The 22,186-nt window shown below is 38.6% G+C and overlaps 1 protein-coding gene across 11 annotated transcripts in view; it reads right to left on the bottom strand.

Moving 5' to 3' along the window:
* Positions 1 to 22,186, bottom strand: part of Atp8a2 (ATPase phospholipid transporting 8A2) — a 641,036-nt gene that overhangs the window by 610,049 nt on the left and 8,801 nt on the right. The window lies entirely within an intron of this gene.

The raw sequence follows: 22,186 nt of genomic DNA, 5'->3' as shown, positions 1-22,186 counted from the left end.
GCTTTCTCTTTTACTGGGTTTAAACTTTCAGTAATGATGAAGGATCTTCCTAAGGAGCATAAACTCAATTAGGCTTCCTCTCCCTCAGGATCTGGGGACAGGTTTGGAAAGAAGCACAGTGATGAGGGTTAAAGAACTCATCATTCCTACCTTACCCAGAGAGCACTGCTTTCTTCCCTCCTTGGAGCCCCAGGTACTCAGCAGCAACACATTCTCACAGAGCCTTCCAAGGTAGAGGCAACTCACGTGGGACTGATTCTTTCAGAAGTGCTTACATTTCAGTAGGGAACCTTGGGGTCTGAAAGGATGATGTGATGAACCACAGCTCACCCCTGCCTCCAGTACCACACGATCATGATATTGGCCTTATCTGGATAACAAGGCTTCCCGAAGATCCTAGGAAAGGAAGGTGATTCCTTTCTTCCCAGGTGCACAGGCAAATAAAGCCTGTAAGAGAGAGCAATAGTTTCATCTGTAAACAGACTGAAAAATATCCTGGATTTCTCACTGGATGGCTATGATTTCTAGATAGTTCTGGGTAAGTAATCCTGTCTACAAAGACAGATCTCCTAAATCCTAAGATGAGAAGCATTGTTAAACTAGAACAGGAAAGCCAGAAGCTGCTATTTAGTTTATTTGTTACGCTTCTATAAGAATTATTTGAGCCCCAGGCTAAGTTCAAAAGCAGAAAAGTATGACTACTATAGTAACCTTAACCTTGGGTTTCCTTCATTCTCTCATTGATTTAACAAATATTTATTGTCCTCTTATATATCCTAGGATCTATACAGACATGAGCAATACCATGCCTTCCAAATTACCCTCTACAAATATGTTTCTCATCCTCTTTGTCCAAAATACAATCTAGACACAAACTTCATATCAGAATTCAGAGAAACAATTTTTTAAAAATCTTGAATACACCTTTCATTAAAAAAAAATTGTCTAAGTTTTGTTTTCCTAAGTGACCTCACAAAGAAAAATATCATACTTTCAGAATGATGGGACATTCATTCTCTCCTCAGTTTTCCTAGCTTAATTATGTTTGATGATGAAACCCTTTTCTCTTGTGACACCTTGCGTTAATACTGAAGAGTACCAGCATGACATCTGACACTTGGGCAATCTCTTCTACAGTTCTTGATCCAAATCAATCATGATATATTTAACTGGCCCTTAATATCATGGAAGCCAGATAAGCATATCTTCTCAACAACGACATCACTGTGTCCACAGTCTGGAAGCTGTGGTAACAGGGTGGAGCCAATGGAGAACATAGCCACATTGGTATCATGACCATCGAGCAGCCTGAAAATTCTTCACCACTTCTGAACAGAAGTCATAGCTTTCCCTTTTCTTCCTGTTCTTGAGATTTTGATGTTTCCAAGAGTTTTATTCAGGACATTCTTTTCCTCATTCTACTCTCCTCCTGGGGGCTATGCATCCATCATCAGAAACTTGGTACCCTTGAGCACCATCAACAACTCTCTGTTACATCCATCTACCTACCAGACACCTGCCCTTCCTCATCTCACAGACATTGCAAGCCAACACGGCCAAAATATGAAAGTCATTACCTATACAAAGCCCTGTCCCTCCTCCCATGTTCCTGGCAAACTCAGTTGCCTATAATACCAGAAATCTGAGCACCATGCTTCCTCTGTTTTCTCTGATACCTATATTTAATAAGGTTTCACAGACGTGCATCCACTTTCTTCTATCATCACTGCTGCTCCCCTGCATTTGGTCTCCTTTTCTTGCTCCTGTTAGTGCTTTCCCTGCACTCCAAGTCATTCTCCACAGTGAAGCCAGAGTCAAAATTCTCAAATGCAGATTTCACTGTGGCACTTCAACATTCTTCAAAGGATTTTACACCACCTTGGAGATGGAGTTCAAATTAATTAACAATGCTGAGCTATCCAGCCAATTCTGTCTCCTTTGGTGTGATGGTTAATTTTGATTGTCAACTTGATTGGATTGAGAGATGCCAGGAAATTAGTAAAGCACAATGCTGGGTATATCTGTGAGGGTGTTTCTAACTGACATTTAAAACATCTTGAATGTGGCAGCATTGTCCCAGAGTGTAGGAGCCTGAATAGAACAAAGTCATAAGATGGAGGAAGCCCTCAAATTCAGGTTCTCTCTACTTCCCGTTCACCATGAGGTAAGCATCTTCCCTCTCTACCACATCCTTCTGTTATGTTTCTGCCTCGAAACAAGGCCTAGAAACAAGACAGCCATGTGATCATGAACTGAAACTGCTGAGATCATGAGCCAAAATAAACCTTACCTCCTTTTGAGTTGTTTTTTTCAGGTATTTTATAACAGTGACAAAAAGCTAACACCTTCCACAAGCGCTAGTCATACTGAAATTCTTCCAGCTGGACTCTAAGGCTCTCTGTCCACCTTTGTCTAGGTCATGCTTGCCTTTTCTAGCTCCCTTATTGTATAACAAAGGCTTTAATCTTAAAATCATTGCCTCCGGGAAGCCTTCTCTGGCCACTCTGTCTGGGTGCTTTCCCATATACTTCCTTCACTTTCCCAGCTATAGCATTTATCACTTTTTTAAAAATTTGTTTTCCACTAGGCCATAAGTTTCATGAGAGCAGAGATCATATCTTACTCGTCAGCATATCTTCAGCACTTACACAGTATCTGACACAAAGCAGGGAAGAAAATCAACATTCTAAAGAATGGATTCATGAGTAAATGAATAAATTCCTTTCTGCAGGACCTCTATTTCTTATACTTTTAGAATTCACCTTACCTGTGATAAATAAAGGCAACCGACAACTTTCATGCAATCATCTATACATGAGATTTTTTCAGAAAGTCCCATTGTCAAGATCTCTATTTTTTTCATACCCACAATCTCCAAAGTACCATAGCTGCAACTAGACCAGATGAATCAAAGCAGTAGACAAAATTCCCTTAAAAATTAAGTTATGTTAGCAAAGCATACTTCCAAATCATGTGCTACTATTGGTTTTGGGAAGGATATGGCTACCATCCATAGAGATAAGCACCTAATCACCTTACATAGAATTAATAATCTAAACTCAGAGCAGTTGAAATTGTATTTAAAGTCACCTTGTGAGTTTCTGGCAAAGTTAAAGATAGAATTCACAATTCAATTTCAATTCTCTGTTTAGAGACTTTTTCTATATTTTTCTCCAGCACAATATATTGCTACACTTCCTCAGCCCAATTTAACAAGACTACAAATATTCTTCATTTAATGATCTACCTGTTTAATAACTTGCAGACTTACAATCCACTGCTCAGACTCACAACCTGTCTTTTTGAGTACAATTCTGTACATCTTGTTTATAGAGCCTTAATGTCTTTTTTGTACAGCATACCTTCTTTATACAGTACTGTAAATTTTGCTGATAGTGCTATAGTTTGATGTTCTGTTATACATTACAGTACTGCATGTGAGAGTTATGCAAATTAAAGCAAAGTCATCACATTGGAGTTTCCCTTGACCATTTCTTTGTCCTGAATATTGTAATGTACATATTACATACAATTTTTCATGTAGATACCAATTCATTTTATGACCTAGTAGCAGAATCAAAGCTCAGTCATTAAATGAGAAATATCTGTATTAACTCAATATTACCAGCCAAGTTGAACTGATCCACAGAACAAGAGCAACTTTGTCAAGGAAGAACCTCTAGGTAGATATGGGGAAGTTAAAATGCAAACCATTGTCTTAGTCCATTCCCACTACTATGCCAAAATACCACAGGCTGGGTAGTTAATAATAGAAATTTATTTCCCATGGCACTGGAAGACTGAGGGTTCAAGACAGAGTTCCCTGAAGATTCGGTGTCTGAGGAGGATCCCTTGTCTGCCTCCAAGGTGGTGCCTCAGTGCTGCTCCCTCACAGAGAAGAAGAACAAAATGGGGAGTGCTGTGGTTTGAATGTTTGTGGGTGCCACTTCAACACTCATGTTGAAATGTAATTCCCAGTATAAGAGCACTAAGAGGCAAGGCTATTAGATGATTAGCCCAAGAAAGTTCCATCTTCAAGATGGGGTTAGTGCTCTTATAAAAGGCTTCAAGGGACCAAGCACATGGCCTTTCCTCACATCTTTTCCATTGTATGAGGACTCAGCATCTATTTCTTCTGTCCCACCCAACATGTGATGTTGTAGCATCAAAGTGCCATCTTGCAAGCAGATGAGGGCCTCACCAGACATGGAACCTGCCAGGACTTTGATCTTGGACTTCCTTGCTTCTAGAATGGTGAGAAATACATTTCTATTATTTATCAATTACCCAGTCTAAAGTATTATGTTAGAGCATCCTAAACACACTGAGACAGGGTAAATACCCCACTCTCAAGATGAAACCACCTTGTCAAGGTTCCACCCCATAATACTGCTGCATTGGGGATTAAGTTTCAACACGAACACACTCAAACCACTAGCTGTTGTATTTCCATGAGGGTCTTTTTAACTGGTCCCAACCTGGCTCAGCTGTGCCCTACTTACTGAATGGGCGAGGAAAGAATGATATGTAGCAATAAGTTATACACTTGCTTTGATGCTGATCTAGGAGTCGGCCCCAGGACAAGGCAGCACAGATGCTATTCTTTAAGGACCTTGAAATCAGTCTCATGCTTTCCATCCACAGAGAAAGACACATGCACCATAACCTACAGAGAGCCAGTGGCCACGAAGCCTGTTTTTGCGACTGATACTTGGCTCTCATATATGGATCTGCTGCTTTTTTTCCCCTTTCTGAGCCAAATAGAACTTATCTCTGTCACTCACAATCTAGCCTACATTATATTCATTGCTAAAAAAAGACAGTTCAAAGCAGGAGAACAGTATTAAGAAATGGTTATTTTTGGAAGAAAAAAGCTTTTGTCGCCACTTAAAGGAAGTAAGTCTCCTCACTGCATCCTGAGTGAGGATTTATTAGGAATATTGCTGACAGACCTTTTTTCAGACTGAATTTGTAATTTGATAGATGTAAGCTTTGGCTATTATATGCCTGGTAGAAAATATTTGAGAAGTGCCACTTCTTTTTAACGCTTTGGGTAAAAAGAATAATCTCTTTCATTTGTATGCTATTTAACCACTTTAAAGAGCTTTTGCATACTTTATTTTTACCTTTTGTTCTGTGCAATATTGTAAGGGTAAGATGTATTTATATTTCACCAAGAGAGTACTGAGTCTCAGAAAAGCCAAGGACCTGCATCATTTCCCAGCTGGGCAGCAAGTTCCCTGTATGCCTCATTCATCTTTATGTAAACACAGAGTGTTTGACAGTGACTTAATGGATGAATAAAAGTTAACAAACAATAGCTCAGGGCTTGATAATAAGAAATGAAGAACTATAAGACAATAAAAATGACCAATAATTCAACTAGGCAGTCATAGAACCAACCAATGTATATTTATGGTATAAATGCATAGGATATGCATAGTTGGATCTATAATGTCCCTCAAAGGCTTGTGTTAAAGGATTAGTCCCCAGCTTGGCACTATCAGAAGGTTGTGAAAACTTTAAGAGGTAGGGCCCAGTTCGAGGTTCAGGTCACCGAAGGTGTGCACTCAAAGAGACTGTGGTTGGGAATTTTCCTCTTTTACTTTCCAACTCCCCTCAAGGGATCAGTTTTGCTCCACCCCACACTCTCAGGCACACTGTGCTTCCTCACTTCAAGCCCAAAAGCCATGAGCCATTCAATCATGAACTGAAGACTCTGAAACTGAGACAATATAAATCTTTCCTCTTCATCAGTTGATTGCCTCCAGTATTCTGTTACAGTAACAGAAAGCTAACCAACACAGTATAGCCATACTGTGGTTGAAATATTGAAATGCATCTGTGCTAACTGGCAAGGAGCCACTATCCCATACCCTTCAGGGGCGCACCAAGGTTCAACTTCCTCAGACCCTTCCCCAGGAGCCCCAGGGTCTTCTTCACAGCCAGCAACTGCAAGGATGGTGTCTGCCAAATCAGAGGAGACCCCAGCCTCTCAGAGGAGGCTCCGTTATGGCAGGCCTGGGGTGGTCTCATACAGTCGGGAGCTCAACTGTTTCAATACCCTACGCGTGTGCATTTCTGCACAGAACCAAAATGGATGCTCATTACAGTAATCCTGAGTCATCAAGAAACGGTTGACAGTATTCAGAACCTTCTGGTGAGGAAAAGGAAAGGAACATTTGCTTTACAAATCATTCTCCAAATGACTGAGAGAAACAAAGGTTTGGCATTTGGAGAGATATGCTTTAGTTGTCTGGGTAATCATTTATATAGAACATTAAGTTCCTCAGAAGTGCCAAGAAATTGGGATCTTACTAGACACCAGCGATTCTCAAAAGAGTGATCACAGACCAGCAGTAGCACCTGGCCATCTGTTAGAAATGAAGATTGTCAATCCCACCCCAGACCTGAATTGAAGCCCTGAATGGGGCTCAGTCATTTGCACTGAACAAGCCTTCAAGTGACTCGATGCCTGCTTCAGCTTGAGATCCCCTGCTGTGCGCTAGCAAGCCCAGGCTTGGCATTGCATCCAGTCCCTGGGGAGCTGACTAAGCATGCAGATTAGAGACCTAGGTACCACCTGCTAAGACAGTGTCTCTGCCAGTCTGTACATTAGCGTCTTATAATCACTGCTGCAAACTGCAGCAGACTTTTCAACAGGAGCAAAATAATAATACTAATAATATCTGTCTATCTACCTACTTATCCACCTATCTACCCGTATAGCGTAAGGGTTATAATGTCTGTCACCTGCCTTGTTTCTTTTCAGATCAATGACCAGTTAAGTAAGGGTCCTTTCCAACAGACAGCACTACTTTCTCTTTAACTTTTCTTGAATTTTCAGCCCTTTCCCAGAAAGAACGTTCTCCTCTTCCTGCTACTTTTTGATTTTATCTATAGCTTTTAAGAAAACATATCATATTTTATTGGAAATAGTTCTATAAACATTTCTTCCCTCCCAAGTTCCTCAAATTGCAGGTGTCATTTAAATTTATATCTCCAGAACCTTTAGCACAGGGCGTTCAGCCAGCCATGTCCCTAGCCAAGCACCAGGACATGACAGTGAGGCAGGGACTGCATGGTCTGCCCTTGTGTACCTGATGCCCTATAGTAGTGACAAACTGGTAATTTTACACAGGAAAGCATAATGATGACTTATAAAGGAAAATTCCAGGAGCATATGAAAAAGATTCTTAATTTAAAAAAATAGGTTCCCACTGGTGAATATTGCAAGTTGCTAGATAGTCCTGGGGTATGAGCGTGCACTGAGTCAAGATTGGTGAGGACCACAGAGCCCCCAGGGAGGGCCTCAATAGGAATCTCCAATCATTGTATAACAGTTACAACAGAGCAAGCAGATGAAAATAGACCTTAACAGAGGCTGTCCTTAAGAACTCAATACAAAAGACCAGAATATTGGTGATTTGGGTGACTTGAGTGGGATTCCCTAGGGTCTTGTAAGAAAGAAACAAGTCTTTCTGCAATTGCTACAGAGCATGCCCCTGCATGGTGCTGGAGGCCAGCTCTTCCTCTTCCTCACTTGTAGTTCTGAAGGATAAGTGAAGAATATGCAAGGAATGCAGCAACCTGAGATAAGGCTGGCTCTGTTCTTATCATCCTGGGACTGGGTTTTATGCATCACTTTGCCCAGCAAGTCCTACTGCCCCCAAGCATAAAGCCCGAGATAAGCATACTTTCAGGTCCCTCCGCTACAGCACAAGAGGGGTCTGTGTAGCCAACTCTTGGTAGACCCTGGGCAGCTTTCCTGAGTGGCTAGAGCACTGGCTCACCCTTGGCCCAAGCTTCTCTTGTCCCTCATTACCCACCTACGAGTGTGCACTCACGGTGTAGTGGTGTGTTCTGTCTCAAGAGACTGACGCAAGTGGATGGATACCAGTGCACAACGTTGCCAACGTGCTTGCATCTTCCCTGGGATTGACACTGGAGCACCTGGAATCTGTTTCAATCACCTGGTCTGTTTTGGTTTTTGTAAGTTTGGTTTTGTTGCAGTGCTAGGGATCAACCTAGGCTACACTCACAGCCCTTGCAACCTGTTTTTAGGACACATTTTTAAGATGATGATAATCATGGTGTCATTCATATTTGAGAACAATACAAATAACAAAAATGGCATTCAGGGAAGGACTATCAAAAACTAGGCAATTTGAAGATTGTCTAGTCCCTCTCAGTGGTCCTGAGAAAGTATTCCTGTTTTATAAGTTGGTGGACTGATCTCTGAGAAGTTTCATAGTTTTTCCATGATCTTATGGCCAGAATTTGGAAATTCAACCTCAATCTTCCTGATGTGGAAATCTGGACCCCTCTCACGTAACCCTACTGCCTAAGGTTAAATTGTCAATAACGGTATTGAGCATCAATTATGGTCAAGGCGTGTACACAATGAAATAAATCTCAGATTCTTCCTTCAAGACAATGAAAGTCAATACAGGTATCAGAAATTATACAAATGGGTTTAAGGTTAAAGTAAATAACTACAAATGAAAAAGTGATACAGATAAACTGCCATGGTGGCTCAAAAAAGAAAATCTCATCCATCTGGATCGGCTGAGGAAGGGCCCCAAGGAGAAGGGGACATTTGGGCTGGGATGGACTTGTGCTGATGTGCAAAGGAAAGGCATGGTGTGTATAGGAGAAACAGACCCTTCTTCTGACTGGAGTACCAGCCACTTGACAGGATGGTGGTCACTATCAGTCGCTGGCTTCCACTATGCCTGCAAGGTTAGCAGCAAGCACCTGGGCTCCTCAGGGAGGAGACCCAGGGCTGCCACACTCCCATTGCAGGGCCTCAGCACTAACAGAGCATGTACTTAGCTATTGTACATTATAATAGATGCATGCCTGTTGGCATTTTCAAAACATTTTCTTAACCACAAATACTTTATAAGGACAATATAACTGATTCACACTGTCATTCTCCCCTGAACCCTATACCCACTTAAAGCAGCAATGTGCAAGAGTCCCACTTGACCAGTATGCCTTCTACATGATTTCTGAATATCACCCTCCAACAGGAAAATCTTCAACAGACCTATATATAAGATTCTTTTCTTTCTCCAAAACCAAAATAAATCTAAAGGGCTTTGATTTGAGCTATTTTTTGCACTTGTTGAACTTTCAATGATTTTCAAGGTACAGGACCCATGTGGAAAATGAATAATGATGGAAAGCAGTTACTACTATATATGACAACTTTTTGTTCATTCTTAGTTTCTTGCTATTTCCTTCACTATACTTGTAAGACCTTCTTGGGGATAGGAATTGTTAGTTTTAATTTGTTTAACCTGATCATAATTTAGTGCCTAGCACATTGGAGGCCTTCAACAAATGTTGCTAAATGATGAATAAATAAAATAGATGATGCAAGAATGGATGTACAAATAATCAATGGATGGGAGCTCAGGGTAGGGAGAAATAATAAAAATGGGATAAAGCCTCAAATACAGGAATCTTCCTCTCTGATTTACTGGTTCTAGCAGAGTTAGGTCATATTTCAATAATTTGTTCCATTCTACCACAACCCACTGTGGGGGCTCAGAAAAGAGATACCTCAAAGTATGGTGACTTTGAACTAAAGGAACAACCTCAAGGTTTCTCTCTGGCCTCCCCCATCTCACCATGTCTCTGAATCACAAAACACAGGAAAAGATTTCCTACAAAGCTCCCTTCCCAGAGGAATGCAATTGTTATGAAATTTCAGATCACCAGAAAAGATTAACCATGGAGAAAGAAGAGAGAAAGTTCTCCATGCCCAGAACACTCGACCTGGACAGATTTTTTTTTTTTCATGTATTCTGAAGGCAGCTCCATGAGATGACCTCAGAGGCTTTATCTACATAAGACAACCTTTGTTCGTGTGTATTCCCCGCTTCATCTCTCCCATGGCTTGTCCCCATGACCTTCCAAGATATCCCAAAACCTTCCCTATGCAAGCTTCCTATCCTCTCTGGAGCTTGGGAAGATACTTAAGCTTCAATCATATGACCCATCAGAGAGGCTTAGAAGTTGCGTATGACTCCCATGCTGTGCTATTTTCTCTGTTCATATTTTTTAAGTTGTACATCCTTTCTATTTAATCTAATTTCATTTCAATGAGGGGAAGATTTTCCCTTCTCCTCTACTCTACTTTGACTTCAAACTATCTCATCCCTACCACCATCAGCACCACCAATTTCTCCACCTAAATCTACTCATCCAAGAAACCTTAAAGAAAAGAGTAAATAGATAAACAATTCATGATGCATCCGCACAATAGGATAGTACTCAGCAATCTAAAGGAATTAAATTAATTATACATGCCACAATATGGTTGAATCTTAAAAGCAATATAGTAAGTGAAATAAGCCAGACACAAAAAGATTACACATGACATGATTTCATTTGAATAACATTCTGAAAAAGGAAAACTATAGGGACAGACATCAAGTCAGTGGTTGACAGCCTGAGGGAAAAGAGAGGAACCGACTACAGAGGGAGAGGGGAGAAATTTAGAGGTGAGGGAAATAATTCCATATTGACTATACATACCTGTACATGTTTGTTAAACTCATCAAGCCTACTATAAACCTGGAAAGGATAAATTTCATTCCATACAAACCATACCTTAATAGTCATGGCTTTTTAAAAGTGAAAAAATGAAACCCTAACCCACATCTTCCTCTTAAAAGCTTACCATGACCTCTCTCTGCTTTGAGTGTTCATTTATCTTCCTCATATCTTTTTAAGCAATTGATTATGCCTTTGGACACTTCTATGATAGTCTTAGGATATAATTTATTTTCCAGTATTTTCTTTTTTTATGTTCAGTTCTTATCTCCTCAACCAGATGGTAAATGCCTTGGAAAGAGGAATTGTTCAGTATTATACTTTCTTTTCCCATACTATGTATCTATGTCAATGTTTCACACTTTAGGCATGAGAGATGTTCCATAAGTCTTTGTAGATTTGAGTAAGATCTTATTAACTGAAGGCATTTTAGGTACTTTTTCAGTGCAAAGTTGGATAGATATAATAAATAAGCTCACAAGTGTATTTCTCCATTAATAACTAAAAACAACTTTTCTCAAAGCCTCTCAGCTAATCTAAATCAGTTGTTCACATATTCATACCCCGTTAGCCCTCCAGTTGACTTCTCAGTGATATAAGAGGCTGAAGACTTCCAAGGACACCTGGACCAGCCAGACATGCCTCCCTGCAGGAGGTAAGACACTGTCTGGACTGATGCCTCACTGATACCTCACCCTCTGCCCACCATCCTATTTCCTTGGCTGACAATTACTGGCCTAAGCCCAGAGTTTTAATATTTTCAGGAGAAAATATGGCATACGTAATTCATGAAACTTAACAAAATCACATTTCTGCTTTAATATTACAGAGCCTAACAATTTTATTTTATTCTCCTTACATTTAAAATGCTGAGATTATCCTATTTCCAAACTTGCTGATTTTCAAGTCTTAAAACTGATGGCTGCTTTCATTCCCAGGTTCTACCAAACTTCACTAAGTGCCACCATTTTAAGCTATTGTTTGTTTCATCAAATTCTTTTTTTTCCCCCATTAAGTTTATTGGTACATTTTCGGTATAAAATACAGTTACATTCATCATTGGGATCTTGTACCATTACATGAGTATCTTGGTTCTTATTTTTTTTCCCCTTCCTCTGCCCTCCCTTCACCCCCTCCACCCTTCCCTATTTGCAAAGACTTTGTTTCCATTTTTTTTCCTCTTCTCATATTTTTTCCTTTCCTTTTTTTCCCTTCCCCTACCCCTCCCACTTCCCCTGCAACTTTGGACCTTTTCTTCCTGTTACACAATATCAATTATACATTTTTTAAATTACAATATCAAGATCTAGGAGACATCACCACAGATTTTACAGAATTTAAAAGGATATAGAAAGCATATTACAAAAATTTGTTTTGAAATAAATTTGACTACTTCTAAGAAGTACCTTGGAAGACAAATTAATGAAACTAACTCTGGAGGAAATATAAAATTTCAATAGCACCTAGTAAAGAAAGTATATTCCTAGCTTGAAAACTTACCTATACGACAACAGCAGGCTCATGAACATTTTAACTGATAAATTATATCAAACATTTAAGCAGAAAAAAAGAAGGAACACTTCTCCCCTCATTTTAGGAAGTTAACATTGTGCTAATCCTAAAACTGGATAAAGATAATAGAAGAAAAAAGTATGAACATAGATAGAAATTTGTTTAACAAAACAAACTATTAGAAGTCAGATCTGGCAGGATGTAGAAAGTGGTTTTGTTATAGGGATGGCAGTGTTGGTTCAGCATTGGAAGATCCACCCCCAAAAGTCATCATTTTAACAGAGGAAAGGAGAAAGCCATATGATCCTGTCACTAGTTGGAGAAAAAGTATTGGACTAAATTCTACAGCTGTTCATGGTAAAAACTATCAGGAGACTAGAAGTAGAACAGAACCTTCTCAACAGATTAAAGACATGTACTGCATTCTTCCAGCGAGAATGCCTTATATGAATGGAGAAGATACAATGCTTTCTCCTTAAGGTGGGGAACAAGGGCAGATATGCTTACTCTTTATCTGTCCATTAAACTTTGAAACCTAGGTCCCACCAAAATAGTCTAGCAATAAAATGACACAATTAGGATAAGACTGGCAAGATAGAAGCAAAATCTTTATATGTAGATGAAATGATCATCTACAGAGAAAATACTAAGAAATCTCTAGGAGCCCCTAGAACTTGTATTTGAATTTAATAGGATTAGAAAACATAAGGTATATATAAAAATTCAGGTCTGTGTATACTTGCTATAAATGAAGAACTGGATATTGAAATTTAAAAGTTATGTAGGAGTACAAAGGACCTAGAAAAGTTTTTAAAAAAAAGTGTTGGAAGATGTTTAGTACCTAATTTCAAGACTTCTTCTAAAGCTTGCTACAGTAATCAAGGCAGTGTTGGTGTAAGGAAAGATATATAGATCATTGGAATAAAACAGACAATCTAGAAATAAAACCACACATATATGGTCCACTGAGTTTTGAAAGATTATTTAACATTAGCATTTTATAGAATATAAACTCAAATCAAGAGCAGAGGGAAAGATAGTGTTTTCAGCAAACGGCACTAGAACACCTGGTGTCTGTATATAAAAAGCTAACCTCAACCTTTTATTTCCATACATGAAAATAACTTGAAGGGATCTATGAACCTAAATATGAAAGCCTAAAAGTATAAAACTTTAAGAAGAAATTATAAGGGAAAATGTTTATGAATTCAGGGTAGGCAAGAACTACCTAGGATACAAAAGACATGATGTATAATAGAAAAAAATTGATAAATGAGAGTCCATCAAAATTTAGAACTTTAAATGACATCATTAAAATGAAAAGTAGTCCTTAAACAGACTATATTTACAATGCATATAACCTATGACCAGAATATATAAAGAATTCTTAGAGCTCATTAATAGAGAACCCAATTAAAAAGTAGACATAAGATGATAAATAGCCACTACAGCACAAGGAAAGGTGTGCAACTCTAGAATCAGAAAAATACTAATCAGTACAATAACAAGATTGAATTATACACTCATTAGGGAGATGAAGTTAAAAGTTTTAGAAGCCTTGTCATGACTTTTTCTTTTCGTTGGGTTCTCCCCCTTTGCGTTTAATTTGTCATGCCCAATGGATTCATTCTGCTGGGTTTCCTGAGGTTGTGATCCTCATTGTCTTTTCCTAGGGCATTGTCTAAAATTTTTTGGAGTGCCGGTTGGATATTCATGAAGTTCCTGAGGTGCTCTTTATCATGAAAGTATCTTATTTCTCCATCAATTTTGAAAGATAGTTTTGCAGGGTACATCAGTCTGGGTTGAAGGCTGTTTTCCTTTAGGGCTTGAAATACATCACTCCAAGCTCTTCTTGCCTTGAGGGTTTGAGTTGAGAAGTCTGCTGTGATTCTGATGGGCTTTCCTTTGTATGTGATTGGTTTCTTTTCTCTCACTGCTTGTAGAATTTTGTTCTTCTGTTGGATTCCTGGAATCCTAACTATTATATGCCTATGTGTAGATTTTTTTTGATCAAGGCTAGTTGGCATCCTATATGCCTCACTTATCTATATGTCAAGTTCTTTTCCCCTCCTTGGGAAGTTTTCTGCCATCACTTCTGTGAACAGTTTTTTTAATGTCATCTACACTCTCTCCTTTTTCTTCATTGACTCCAATCAGTCTTATGTTATTGTTCTTTGCATTGTCTAGCAGCTGCTGGATTGATTTCTCACGTTCCTTTACAATTTTAAAGCAATTTTTCTTTTCCTCCTCACTAATTGCAATCTTTTCTTCTATATCTGAAATTCTATCCTCACATTGGTTCATTCTTCTGTGCAGACTTTCAATGGAGTTTTTAATCTCTTGGAAATCTGTTTGTATATGTTTTATGGATTCCATTTGTTTCCTATGTTGGGATTCCATTATGTTCCTCAGATCCTCTATGTTTTTATCTGTGTTCTCTCTAGATTTATTAATCATGTCTTGCACCACGAGCAAAATCTTTGCTGTTATCTGAGTAATTATTTCTGATTTCATTTCTCCCAGATCCTCTTTTGTTGCGAGTTCAGAGAGTCCAGGTGGTTGAGTATCAGATTGTTCCATCTCGTTTCCCTTTGGGGTTGCTGTAGATGATCCAGAAGTCTGGTTTTTGGCTTGTTTATGTGTCTTCTCACTTCCACGGCAGGGTGGGGGTGCTTCTGGCACCTGTGTGACTCACCTTCTCTGCCCTAGGAGCTTGGGATGGTGGCGGGGGAGCTTCCCTGTGAGTTCTGGGACCGGCTCACCTTCTCTGCCCTAGGAGCCTGGGATGTCAGTGGGGGAGCTTCCTTCTGGGTGCTGGGCTCATCGAATTCTTTTAAGAGGAAATTTAACCTTTATCAGTCTCTGGAAGAGACAGTTTTCCAATGCTCATTTAATTACTCAGTAGCTGCAGAATGGTGGTCCTTTTGTGTCACAGGCCTGTGCCTGAGACTCTTTAATTGGTTTCCTATTAAGATTTTTCATAGTGTTCCTCTTAATGTATTAATTTTCTATCAAACAGGTGTGACAACATTTCTTTTATGCACTCTTTTGCATGCACACCTTTCCTCACATAAAATTTCCCTTCTATCCATTGCTGGCCCATGTATCTGTTACTGTGTTTGGCCATTCCTCAGAGAGAAGCTCTTCTAACCACTGGAACCAGACTCTGTTCTCCAACAGTCAGTTTTCCAACTTTTCGCTGAAGCAGGGCCCTTCTTTTCTTACTCCCTCTCTTTCATCTTTCCTTTCTTAATTCTGACACTAAACAAGAAAGATAACATAGTAGCTTCAAGAAAAACAATTACAGGTCTGGGGATTTAGCTCAGTGGCACCGCGCCTGCCTCGAAAGTACAAGGTCCTGAGTTCAATCCCCGGTACCAAAAAAAAAAAGCATTAAAAAAAAAATTTAAAAAACAACTATGACCTCAAAAATATCTGAAAACCATGCTACGGTTTGAACCTTCAATGTTCCCCAAGGGCCCAAGTGTTAAAGGCTTGGTCCCCAAGGTAGTGCTATGGGAGGCATGGAAGCATTATGTGGTGGGGTGTGGTGGGAGGTCTCCCCGAAGTAAAGGCATGCCCTGGAAGGGGACAGTGGAATGCTTTCTGTCTCTCTTTTCATTTCCTGGCAGTGAAGTGAACAGATTTGTTCTGTCACACACTGTCATTATGGTGTGCTGTCTCACTGTATAATCAAAGCAATGGGGCCAATAGGTAATACAATGGAGCCTCCAAAGCTATGAGCCAAAATTAACGTTTTTCTTTATGAGCTGATTATCTTTATAAGCTTATAGTAACAGGAACCTAACACAATTAGTAATGAGAAAAACTTTTAATTAGTGTATAAATATATAGATTAAAGAAAGATCTTTAAACTTTTATGTTTAAGTACCTACCCAAAACTCTTAAAATTATCATTCCAATTTTAGGAAGTTATGTTTCTAAATGACTTAAATAATTCTTCCATTTTTGTAGATAAAGCCCACAGTAATTTGGTAAAGGGGTTTGTTACTGATTCTCACTTTAGAGACCAGTGAGGAATCCAGGGCAGTGTTGCCATGCACATCCACCAATAATGCTAGCTGCCATTCCACACAGGATCTAGGAAGCCAACACCACCAAGAGCTCAGCTTGACACCTACAATAACTAGGATGTGCTACTGATAACCCAGGAGGCAAACAGGACCCAGCCACCAGAGAGTGGCCTGAAATAGTAGAAGCAAGTATTTATAGTGGTAAATGTACACAAACAAATGAGAGCAAATAAAAGTTTAAAACACAGGAAACAGTTTCATTTAGACCCTGCTGGGCAGACCCACCTGCACTATCCTGATTCCTGCCAGTGTAGCAGTTTGAGCATCCCAGCTGCTCACCTCAGCCCTGGAAATCCTCATTTGCTTTCTAGGAAGAATCACCTCAGCAACGCTTTCTCTGGTTATTTGGTATTCTAGTCTAAGCACGGAATAAGCCTGTTCTCTTTGTTTCCAAAGACTAAAGAGTGGGAAAAATATGCCCACAACATTCCAGAGAGACAGAGATTATTTGATTCCTGTATTTACAAGATCAGCCAAGAAGGCAAAGGGTCTCTCAATCATGTGTTCTGTGGGGAAGTACAGGCAGAAAAAAATGACAGTAGTAAATTGTTTGAGGACCTGGCATTAATGTGGTGGTCTTATCTTTCATCTCTACTAAGTACAGGATATGAAACTCAATTCCAGAGATCTATCTCTATTCCTGTGCAACCCACCACACAGTTTAGCATAGTTTTGCTGAAATGCAAGACCAATGGGGATCAACTCAGCCTGCTTCCATATTCATTCTAGTGACCAGGATGAGAGCAGAGAGGCTGGTAAACAGGACTCTGCATAACAACTGGGTTCCTCTAACTAACAATGCACCATAATCACCTAGAACACTGGTTTTCTTTCTCAGGAAGAGGTAAATTCTCCCATGTGTTTGCATATGTGCACCTACTATGGTGATCATTAAACTTCCCAAAAACATTGTATCCACATAGATCTCAAGATATGGAGAGATGTTAGTAATCTAGTTACAGACAAAATAAATGGAAGAGGTTACTGTCTGTCTATCCCTAGTATATTATTCTGGAAATAATTATATCATATTAATAGTTGTTGCTTTAATAATTGATTTTAAAATGATAAGTATCACTTACTAAGTTTCAGGTAATGTTAAGTGCTTTATACATGTTATCTTAAGTCTCTCAATAATTCCATGAAGCAAGTTATTACAGCCATATTTAATACATGGAAAGTGAGGCTGAGAGAATTACAGAACTACCTTAAGAACACCTAAGTAACTGTCAGTGTCAAACTCAAAAGTTATTTTACCTGGAGTCATCTGGGTAAGAACCTTGCCTAAAGAAAGTACTGAATCTAGCTAAATTACAGCCTAAAATTTTTTAAATAGCATAGTCTGTTTGACTTCCCCTCCAAATTATTTATTTAACATTTACATGCATTTAAACATTAAATATGCATCTAAACAAAAGAAAGAGTAAAATAAACTCCTTGTAAGACTGATATGGTCCCTTTTGAGTTCACATTTCACCATAAACTGCCCCAGTTGCTACAGGATTTAATGTTTGCCCTCTTGGGTTTTGCTCTTGCTTTGGTCCCACTTCCTTTCTATCCTTCTATTTCTCCTTTTTGGAATGGGAATGTTTACTCTGTGTCATTGTATGTCAGAAGCATCTAACTTTCTCTTTGATTTTTATAGGGAGACACAGCTAAGAGTTTGCCTTGGGTCTCAGAGGAGACTTTTGGGCTTGGATTTTTTTGGCAATGCTGGAACCGTTTAGACTTTGGTGACTCTTGGAAATGGACTAAATATATTTTGCATATTGAGATGGACATAAGTCTTTGAGAGGTATGGGGCAGAATGTTATGATTTAGATCTAACCCCCTCAAAAGTCTCATTTATAGAAAGTCCCCAACTTATGGACATTCGAGTTGTAAACTTTCACAGATATGAGCACACCTCACATTATGAACATTTGTAGACACAAACAAATCATGGAAGTAGCTCACATGTCTGATAGACCTTTTTACAGTTGTACTGGTGTGTGCTAACTGTAAAGTGCAATAATGTACAGCAGTACAGTGGCTCTGAGTACACTCAGAGCCCAGGATATCTAGAAGCAAGTGGAAAAGCAGTGGTGATGTACAGGGGACTGCTAGGAAGTGTAAAGCAATAACTATGGAAACGAAAGTAAAACTAAGAGATTGGAAGGCAAAAAGATGATAGATGTATGTAAAAGTAAAAATAGTTTACTTACAGTATTTTTGTGTGTGTTTGTTTTTACTGCTTTACATTGTAATTGTATCCAAGGTGTACAAGACTCACTTTGTTGGACTTATGAACAAATCCAACTTATGAACATTCTACTGGAACAGAACTCATTCATAAGTCAGGGACATACTGTATATGGAGGATGGCTAGATTATGAGGAGCTACACTCATTAGAGGAGTAATTCACTGATGAGTTAGTAGCTGACTGTGTTGTTAGGAGGTGGGACCTGGTTGGCGGGGGTCATTGGGGATGTAAAGTGGAAGGCTGTATTCTTAACCTCAGCCTCTCTCTACTCTCTCTGCTTCCTAGCTGCCACAAGGTGAACAGCTTTCCTCTGCCATGCTGTGTCTGCCTTAAAGCCAGCGACCATGAGCTGAAACTGAAAGCCAAAATAAACCTCTCAAAAAAATAAATAAACCTTGCTTCCTTTAAGTTGTGGGTATGAGTATTTTGTCCCAGCTACAGTAAAGTGGCAAAAACGGAGTAGCACATCCCACCCATTCCTGCACTCACTAAAGGCATTGTCCATTGTCCCTCCCTGTAGCTTCCCCTTTCCAGAATTTTTAACTGAAAAGAAATAAAAAGTTCTAGAAGGTACACAAACACCATGGAAAGGAAGAATCAGAATAGAATTCACACTCAAATGCTAAAGCAATCAGAAAAACTTTTAAAATAACTAATTCATATCCTCCAAGAAATGAGCAAGTCATCAATGCATAAGGCAAAACTAGACAGTTACGAAAAACAAATCAATGTCTACAACCATACCACCCTGAACATGCCTGATCTCATCTGAAAAAAGAATCAAATAAAGCTCTTTCAAATAATAAAATTTAACTGTTGAAATAAAAACTGAATTGGTAATAATAACTAGAGAGAAAGATAATAAATAAATCAAAGCTAAAGAATGAATTACTGAACAAATAGATAAAGCCAAGCAATCTGTCCAAAATGGGGTATAAGGAGTTGAAGGCTATGAAAGGGAAATTAAGAAAACTGAGGGAGAGACAGAAGTAGAGAGAGCAGTCCCATTCTAAAGCTGAACAGAGAATAGAGAGCACTCAGGCAGATTGAAGATGCGAGACTTCAGAGTTCCCTGGAAGAGAAGGAGAGGCACAATTCTCAGATTGAAAGGGCTTTCCAGTGCTAAGCAGAAAAAATACTTAGACCATTATGTGGGAATTTTACAACATCAAAAGAGACTGTAGCATTAAAAACTAATCAAAATGAAAAATAGCTTAGTGTCAAAGGAAGAATAATCAGATTATCAGCAAATCTAAGAGAAAGGTAACGAAATATATATGTAAAGTGCTGAAGGAAAGGGATTTAGAGTCTAAAGTTCCATATTTAGCAAAACTCCCGCTTAATTGCAGACATTATGAAAACATTTTTAGGAACACAAAGAGTCAAACCATTTACCACTTACAGATGCTCACTGAAAGACCCCTAGGGATCTGCTCACTCAAAGAAATGAAACACACCAAACACTGGTAAGCACAGAAATTCATAAATATCTGTCTACTGGGAGAAAATTAGTTCCTTTCTAGAATCAATTGAGGTAACAATGACAAGATAGACAGTTAAGCAGAGTAGGGAGAGGGCAGGAAATAAAATCATGTTAAAGTTTAGGTCTTCTTTTTGTTTGAGAGGTCACTATGCAGTGGAAAGGATATCTACACTAATTGACTCTAGCTATCATTAGGGGCAAAAATAAGTATGTACATTCATAATTCAGGATATCATGTAGAAGAATAAGCATACATGTATAACTTTCAAAAAGCTAAGAAAAAATACTATTGAAGAAAACTTGAAACACTAAGAGCATAATCCATGAAAGAAAATATTGATAAGCTGAATTTTGCTACAATTAAAAAACATCTATTCAACAAAAGTCACTAGTAAGTGAGAATGAAGAAAAATCACAGACTGGGAGAAAATATTCAGAAAACTCATCTGTGATAAAGGATTTGAATTCTAAATATATAAAGAGCTCTTAAAATTCAACAATAAGAAAACAACCCCAAAATTGGGCAAACAATCTGAATAGATGTTTCATCAAGGAAGATATACACATGATGATCAAGCACAAACAATGCTCAACATCATATTTCATCAAGGAATTGCAAATTAAAGTAACAAGGCACCACTACACACCTACTGAATGGCAAAAATCCAAAATGATGGCAAGTGCTGATGAGGCTGTGGGGCAAAGAAAACTCTCATCATTGCCAATGGGAAAGCAAAATGGTACAGTCGCTTCGGGAAACAGTCTGACAATCTCTTATAAAACTAAACCGACACAGGAGTCGCCATCCTCTTTGCAGATTAAGTGGATTTCAAACGAAAATCTGAAACACTTCTCGTCCCAAGAATTTAAGATAAGAGATAGTCAACTTGTATGTACAAATGTAGTGTGAATATGTGTTTTCATCTGTTTTAAATAAAAACTTAAGAACAAAAAAAAAAAAAGAAAGAAAAAAAAAAACTAAACCGAATCTTACCATATGGTCCACAATTGCACTCCTTGGTATTTACTCAAAAGAATTTAAAATTATGTCCCCACAAAAACCTGCACACAAGTGCTTGCAGCAACTTTATTCATAACTCCCCTAAACTGGAAGCAATCAAATGTCCTTTAGTAGGTGGTAATTTATCAGCATGTCATCCTGCATTAAAGCCTTGATGGTGCATATAGGACTATGGGATAGCTCACCCATGCTGGGTACCTTCACTTGTACTCTATTCCCATCTTCAAAAGCCAAGATTTCCACTGAAACACATCACAGACAACAGCATAGGTCTTTGTTATATAGACTTCCTGATTATAAGAGAAACCATAGTAATCATACTCTGTAGATACAACGTCACACATTACTAATAATTACACAAGCATCTTGGTTCCCATCACTGTACTTAGTATCAGCCTGTATGAGTGCAGTTTAAAAGAAACTCCTATACACTCAAAATCCTGAACAGTTAAAAATGAAAGTCTACCATTTATTCTGATAATAAAACCTACCTTCGTTTTCTCAGCAAGACTCAGATCTACCTAGAGCCCAATACTGTTTGAATATTGTATTAGCCCATTTTGTGTCACTATAATGAAATAACTGAAACCAGGTGGCTTTATAAGGAAAAAAAATCTGAGTACACCTGCTTCCTGTTTTTCTGACACACTTATTGAGAAAGTAGTACATTAATGAGGAGATATGCAAGAAGACAGAGACATTTTAAAGTGTATTCCCCAAAACGAACCCAGCTTAACTCAAATTAATGACTCCGAGAAAAAAAAACCTGCTGCTGAGTTGCCCACTGGTCTTAAGGAGGTTTGTGGCTGACCATGAATAGTTGTCGCTACTCTCCCTAAGACTGTGCAACATGCAGACAAAAGTCACTGCAGTCATAAACGGAGAGTACCTAGTATTTGAAGATCTTTTCCACAAATATGGCCAATGATATCAGACAACAGTCAAACACAGAAACAACTAGAGTTTATTAGAGATTAGGTTCAGATAAATAGAATATAATTTCACAGCACTGTGGCCTAGTTCATCTTCAAAATTAATTTAAGGTGAGTATCTTAGATCATACCCAAAGGATATAATCATATGAGATAAGAGGAAGACAAAATAACCCTAAAAAGAATGTTGAAGGAGTTAAAGAATACAGGCTCTAGTTTCTTACAATTTGTCTCTATCCTCGGTACATCAGGCAAGTGCCTATAACTTATCCTTTTAAGGCTTTTGGTTCCCCACCTAAAAATGGGAGTGTTGATTCTCAGATCATTTTATTTCT

The sequence above is a fragment of the Heterocephalus glaber genome, unplaced genomic scaffold (assembly GCF_053883595.1).
Source record: "Heterocephalus glaber isolate CG9 unplaced genomic scaffold, H.glaber_assembly_v1.0 deba00001719, whole genome shotgun sequence".
Classification (NCBI taxonomy): domain Eukaryota; kingdom Metazoa; phylum Chordata; class Mammalia; order Rodentia; family Bathyergidae; genus Heterocephalus; species Heterocephalus glaber.
This window is presented reverse-complemented; position numbering and strand designations above follow the sequence as displayed.